The following is a 7,613-nucleotide window of genomic DNA, read 5'->3' as shown; positions in this document are numbered from 1 at the left end:
TTGGAGACTCTTGCAAGATCACTAGGGATATAAGGAAACTATGAATTTAAGGGAAGAATTGCAGTCAGCTTTGCCAACCCCTTCTGTTGTACCTGAAGGTACCTTTAAGACTATTGTGGATTTGAAGGACAGTTATTCTTCCGTCTCTTACTCCCAAGCTTTTTAAGATATTTGTTTTTAGTGTGCCATTCATAAAATTGCAAGAAGCCATTAAAAGTTTTCATGGTAAGTTTTTAGCCCAACGCATGGCAGAGTCTGTCTTTATGTTAATATTTTGAGGTCCAAGGTCTCATTAAAGCTAAGCAAGCACATCCTGGTTTATTTATTTCATTATATGGATGATAGTATATTAAGCAATAAAGAAGAAGAGCTGCTACTTGCAGCTTATATACGTTTAAGAAATCTTTGAAAGAACAGGACTTAGTAATAGCACCCAAAAAATGCAGATTGATCCATGTTATTCTTGCTTGTGACATAAATTTTTGCCCAAAGCTTTTATGCCCTCTAAACTCCAAATAAGGAAGGATGAATTGAAAATGTAAATGATTTTCAAAAGGTACTGGAATACATAAATTGGCTTACCATTCATTTGAAAATTTCTACAGTGAAGCTAAAACTTCTCTTTGACATTTTGAGGAGTAATGCTTATCTAGTTCCTGATAGAGAATTAATGGCTTCTGGTAAACAGGCTATGTATAAGGTGGAGAAAGCGATTGAGCAACAGGATATTCAATATACAGATTTGGGATAAGTATGTTCTTTTTACAGCCCATGCACATAATATAGTAGTATGACAAGGTACTTTGCTTGTACCTATCTTTTTACCTGCTAAGGTATTGCTGCCTTACTTGAAGCTCTTGTTTCTCTATTATAGATGGTTCGACAGGCATCTAAAAAGTATTTCGGGGCAGAGCCCTCATGTATTACAATGACTTTTGCAAAACAAGTTGATTAGATATTTCAAAATATGAATATATGGGCCTTTGCTTTTGGCAATATCTGGAGTTATTCATAATCCTAATGATAAATTATTGCAGTTTGTGAGTATTCATGCATTAGTATTCCATAAAATAATGTGACAGACTCCTATACCCAGAGCTCAGATAATTTTTACATGTGGATCCTCTAATGGCACCACAGTCTATGGGATACATGATTAAGCCTAAGTATACAACTTTTACTCTGTGAACTTCAGCTCAATTTTTGGAATTGAGAGATGTTGCAAATATGAGGGAATGTTTGTGTGTTTTACAGGATGCTGTAAGTGACAGATGTCTTCCAGAGATTAGTTTCATTACACGGAAAAAGCAATTGATGATGGAGATGCTGATGGTGATGGGCTATTCCCTAATGTAAACAAGAGGAAAGCTTTATTTGACCTATGTTCCTGAAGCCCCAACAAGTATTTTTTCTTTTGGGAAGATCTGGAGATTGTCGTGAGAATGAATAATATACCTTTGCTATGATAGCCACCTATGGGATACTAGCTGAAAGAAGAAAGATTCAACTATACAGGTAATGGGATACGGTTGCCAGTTTGCTTTGTTGTGAATAGAATTTCACCAGGAATGTCTCAATAATAGTCAAATGCACTCTGTGAGGGGGAGCACAAAAAGTGCATATCTGCCACACATTCTCTAGTGTGAACCCTCTCTCAGTCATTTATTCCATGATGAAAGAAGACTTGTATTAACGAAAATAGCATTCCCTGGAGAACATGTCATACTAATGAACCATTCTGATAGAATATGTTTGGCTCAGGCATCTATAATAATAATAATATATATATATATAATATCTATAAATTTTTGACTGGAACACAAAGAAACATTGATGAGTGGTAGAGATTTAACAGCAGATTTATGATAGTTGGACCCTGGATACAGCAAATTGAAGTTTGCCCAGGAAGTTGCTAAGCCAACTAACACTGCTACTAAGTAGTGTGATTCTCTAAGAAAATCTTACCTCTCTTTGTCTATCAAACTCTGTATTGTGGAAGTAACCCATTAGGTTATAGTTTTGAGCTGTATGTGATAAAAATCTTTATTTACATTCCAAAAGAAATGGAGGGTGCACTTACTCATAAGTGGTAACAGGTATAATCCTACCACACAAGGTGAGTACAATAAGGGCCAAATGAGTAAATGAAGGAAGAAAGGCATGTTCTTTCTTATTTGTTCTAACCAATCAGACACAGCCTGTACAGCATTGAATTGCAGGGGTTTAGCATCCCTTAGATTCAAATTTTCCTTATGCAATTGAATTAGATCCAAGAGAATATTAGCATCATGCCAAATACCTTTAATATGTAAATTTATCCTGTCCTACACTTGTTGACTTTCGTTATATGCTTTAGTGGTAATACAAATCCATATTCTATGTAATATCTAAACATGATCTCACCTTCAGCCTTGGAACTTCATCTTCTAAATACTGTACTGTTGTAGGGTTGTGGGTCCGGCATACCCTCTTTCACAGATCACAGCTCTTGTGAGATGCAAGACTTCACTAAACTTACTTCAAACAGATTTTGGTTGGGTGTTGTGCCATAGGGAAGCTGCAGAACCCCTCTTCAGGGTGGGAAAGCACAGACTGGAGTGCAGGATACCCAGAACTTTTTACAGTGTTACTGGGCCTCTGACAAGTCCGAAGCCATCCTGTTTCTCAGGTTCTTGGAAATCCAGGCACAGCTGGGAGCCTGGAAAGAACTGAGAGTGGAGTGGGAGCCCAGAGGCAGTATCTGGCTGGCAGCAATAGGGGAGAGAATAGGGGGAGTTCCCACTGGTCCCATTGGTAGGGTCCTGGGCTTGGTGGCAGGCTTTACCTTAAGCTTGATGTGGCTGGGAACACAGAAATACGTTCTATGAGAGACTAGAAAGCAGATCTATAGGAGAAGGCCTTCATCTTGGCTGGGGCCTGGTACCTGGGAGTAGGCAAATCTCCTAACTTCTTTTCAGGATCTCAGAGGCTTAACCTCTTAGCCCAACCTGGAACCACTCAACCCTTCACAGTCTCTCATATAATGTATTTAACTTACCTTCTAGCTTACATTCTACATGTTAATCCTGTTAGGTTGTCTCATAAGCACTGTAAGCAATGAGAAATATCATGCTTAGTGGCTTCTCCTGTTTGGACAGTCCCATAATGAAACCTCAAAATGTATCTATTGAAACATGTACATACCTTAATCTACCCAATTCAACTAGATGTGTAACAACCATTTGCCACAACTGATTGGAAACTAGACCTCTAAGATTAAGCCCATAATGAGATAAGGAATAATATTCAGGACAGGAGATATATTGGCAAACAATTTGTCATAATCCTTCTCTAGAAATATGAAATTGTTTTAGGAAACTGACAATTTTGATGATACAAAACATCTCATTGTTTTGATAGCTCATCTTCTGAAAGACCTATCACTTGTCCAGCTTTATCTTTAGTACTACTGCAGTGAGCAAGATGCTCTGGGAGTTCTGAATGAGTTGGAATATGCCCTATCTGGTGGTGGGTACATTCTAGGAGACATCATTTTACTTCAGAAAAAAAGATCTTGAGGCAAATTATTAGTTTCTAAAGCCCTGGAAATATATTGACTACCGGTAAACAAATTAAAAGGAGAGTCATTCGTCTTTTGAAATATAGCCACAACAGCTATGATGAGCTCTACAAATTTAGTGAAGGTGATGGAATAAAAATTTTATATATTTGGGGACATGAGGACAATAGGACAATAGGACATGGGAACATGCAAAGTTTATATTTTAATTATATAGATTCTAACTCCTATTTTATAGATTTAACTCATTTGACTCACAATTTAATGTGTATAATTTATCTTAGATAATTTATATTTAAAGTAATATTTATGTATATGTTTATTATATACTGTATAAACAGTATTTATTGGCTTATATAATTCATATTTTAGAGTATACAACTTGTAATCAATGCATACAATTTATATTCACTGTGTATTATATATACAGGCAATGTAAATAATTTATATTTAACACATATAATCTGTACTTATCCATTATAGTTTATATTTAGCATATAATTTATATTTAATCGTGGCAATTTATATTCATCATAACTAATTTGTATTTAATGTTGATAATTTATATACGTACATACATGTGTGAATAGTGTGTAGTTATCAAGAATGGTAATTTTCTGAGAACATGTGAATAAAATATACATTTTATTTACATGTTTTATATATATGTCTAACTTGTAAAATATATATTAGTTTATATAACATGCATCTTAATGTATAAAATGTATACACTAATACAGTGGACTGTTTTGCACCACTATCATTACATTGTCTTCGGAAGAGGGGTTCTAGCCCAACCATGATGTTTGTAGTTTTACTAGCCCTCAATCCTGGAATCCATTTAAATGATCCCACAAATACCCATTGAGGTTGAAGAACCTTTAACTGCTGCACTTGTACAGAAAATGAAATGAAAGTGTTTCACAGTCACTGTATTACCTCCATTACTAACATATCCTTGTATTTGCATGTTTTGCCAAGGTGGTGAAGTACTTTCCCGCCCATGGCTTCCTCCTACAACTGCTCAGCATCCACCACATCCAGGTTCTCCTACCACCCCTCACAAGGTGGCAGCTCAAATCCTGGCTCCACTGCAGGAACTGACAGTTTAGTTTCACTTTCTACCTTCATCAAAATGTCCACAGATTGGGGCTGCTTCCCAGAAACACATTACTCCTTTTTATCTTGATTCTAAATTATCCCAAATCAAATGAAAAACACTCAAGTTTTCTCCTATATTTACTATATCTTCCTCAGGAAAACAAGGATAAACCTTCTGAACAAAAATCGAAAAAAAAATAAGAAATTGTTGTTGCCCTTCTTGGCTTCCAAGAGGAAAAAACATATTCTTCAGCATTTGTACAAAAACTTAACAACTGTTAATATTTCTTATTTTTTCTTCTTTTTCTCCCCTATGTCTTTTACATTTTCTGAGGCTTCTTACTTTGTCTGACCTTCCATTTATGTTATTACCTATGTCTTTTACTCCAAAGAAATACTCACCACACCATTAATTTTCCCGAGTGATCACTTTTTATGCAGTGGCCTTTACTCGATACCCCAACACTCAGAGCCCTAGGGTTTGATCACTTCCTGTTTCAATGTATGTCAGCACAGATTGAACAGTCCCTAAATGTGGACTGAGGATTAAAGATAGAAAAGTCAGAAAGATGACACAGAGAGAAATAGATTCAGCAGCCCTGAGTTTATTTTGCATAGCATTTTTATTTCTCGTGATGCCTTGAAAAGCAATTTGACAAGCTAGCAGAAACAATTGCTAACATGTTCACTGGCTATCTATTCTTATCTAGAGACTTGCCTGTTCCTCCCACCAAGGTCAATATAAAATTCATCCCCTTGCCTTGAGTGTCAACTGTATTCCTCCTAACCTTCCATGCTTGAGCAGGCCAGTATGCAGTCAGAACCATACATGCTGTGACTCTTCAAGTAGAGATGCTTTTGTTGAGAAGCAGGCAAATGCTCCTGACAACGGTTCCTAAAGTACATTTATGTCCATGTAGTAAGATGACATAGCCCACTTCTAGAAGTTTTCTTCTGACCTGAATGCCCTCCAACTTACAACATACTCCTTAGTAATTAAACTTAGTGTAATAAAATTATATTGAATGCAACACAAGTAGGAAATTGAATATTGTGTGTACTGTGGAAAACATAATCAAAGATTATTTTATTGGTACTTAAATAAGTGTATGTATATGGAGTGAGTGATTATGTATATGCAAGTGCATATATAAGTGAGAAGCATCCAGTGTCTCTGGTGTGGAACACCTAATATGTGAGTAGGCAACTGAAATCAGTCCCTATACAAGAACAGTATATTGTATACACAGCAGAGCCAATACTAAAGTTAACAAATTAACTGTTTGCAGATGTACATTAATGCATTGACCTATAATATAGTATTTCAAGTTCTGGAAGTGAATTATCCGTCTCTGCATGTATGTAAAAATTTACCACAATTGTAATCATGTTTTAAGACTTTCAATAAAGAAAATTACAACACATGAATGGGCTAATATTAGTAAATGCAAATATATTACAACTCTTGTTCAGTGGTCTTGTGTTTTCATAACATGGTGATTTATTAATACCAACTTCACTCAAGCATAACTCAAAGTTTGATGGTCTCACAGAGTTAGCAATTAAGGAAAGAAAAGGTGCTATCTTCTCCTAAAGATGATAGAATCAATATGTTGGACTTTTCACTGTTAAGTAGATACTGAGTTTTTAACCTTCAGTGATAGTGTTACTATTTCCTGTGAACATGACTCAAGAATTAAGTGTCCAGACTGCAAAAATGAGCACCAAAGTGAGGGAGTATTTTTTGCAGTGTTCAAGCATTACTATTACTATATTTACAAAACCTTCACCTTCATTTTGCCAATTTTACCTCTCCCATAAAGGCAAATCATTCTGAAAATTATGAACTTTGCTTACTTTTGTATGTAAATACACATGAAATTAATCACACAAACATGTACAACATATTGATTTTATTTGCCGTTGCTTGCATTTCAATGCAAATGGAATGGTGAATTATAACTAGAAAAAATATCAGAGGTCTTATTACGATAAAAGATAAACTTTCCATTTCTCATAGAGTTAGAATTCATAAAGTAGAGAAAGAATGCAAGACACATGGAGTCCTAGGGATCTGTGACATTAAAATACACTAAAATTTCCATCAAGGTAATCCACTACATAAACAAACTCAGAAAAAAATACATGATCATTTAATTACATGTTGAGAAAGCATTTGACAAAAATCATTAATCTTTCATATTAAAAGTCTTGGAAATCGTTGCTGTTAAACCCTACGTCATTATTGTCTGTTTAGGAAGCTTTCCCCTGTGCCCAAGTATTAGAGGCCCTTCCATACTTTCTCTTCCATTAGATTCAGCATATCTAGTTTATGTGAGGTCCTTAACACATTTGGACTTGAGCTTTGTGCAAGGTGATAAAAATGGATTGATTTGCATTCTTCTACACACAGATTGCCAGTTGAACCAAGACCATTTGTTGAAAATGCTGTCTTCTTTGTGGTGGATGATTTTAGTTCCTTTGTCAAAAAACAAGTGACCATATTTGTGCAGGTTCACTTCTGGATCTTAAATTTGATTTCTTTTATCTACTTGCATGTATATGTACGAGTACCATGCAGTTTGCAATCATTATTGCTCTATAGTATAGTTTGAAGTCAGGGGGAGTGATTCCTCTAGAAGTTCTTTTATGGTTGAGAATAGTTTTCACTATCTTGCATAGTTTGTTGTTTGTTTGTTTGTTTTGTTATTTCAAATGAATTTGAGAATTGCTATTGCTTAATATGAAAAACTGAGTTAGCATTTGGTGGGGATTGCATTGAATCTGTGCATTGCTTCCAGTATGATGACCATTTTTACTATATTAGTCCTACCAATCCATGAGCATGTGAGTTCTTTCCAGATATGGAGTTGTTTTTTTATTTCTTTCTTCATGGATTTGAAGCTCTTGTCATACAGATCTTACATTTTCTCTGTTAAGAGTCACATCAAGG

This window comes from Rattus norvegicus, chromosome 1 (assembly GCF_021556685.1).
Source record: "Rattus norvegicus strain SHRSP/BbbUtx chromosome 1, alternate assembly SHRSP_T2T, whole genome shotgun sequence".
In the NCBI taxonomy this organism is placed as follows: Eukaryota; Metazoa; Chordata; class Mammalia; order Rodentia; family Muridae; genus Rattus; species Rattus norvegicus.
Note: the sequence above shows the minus strand (reverse complement) of the source record.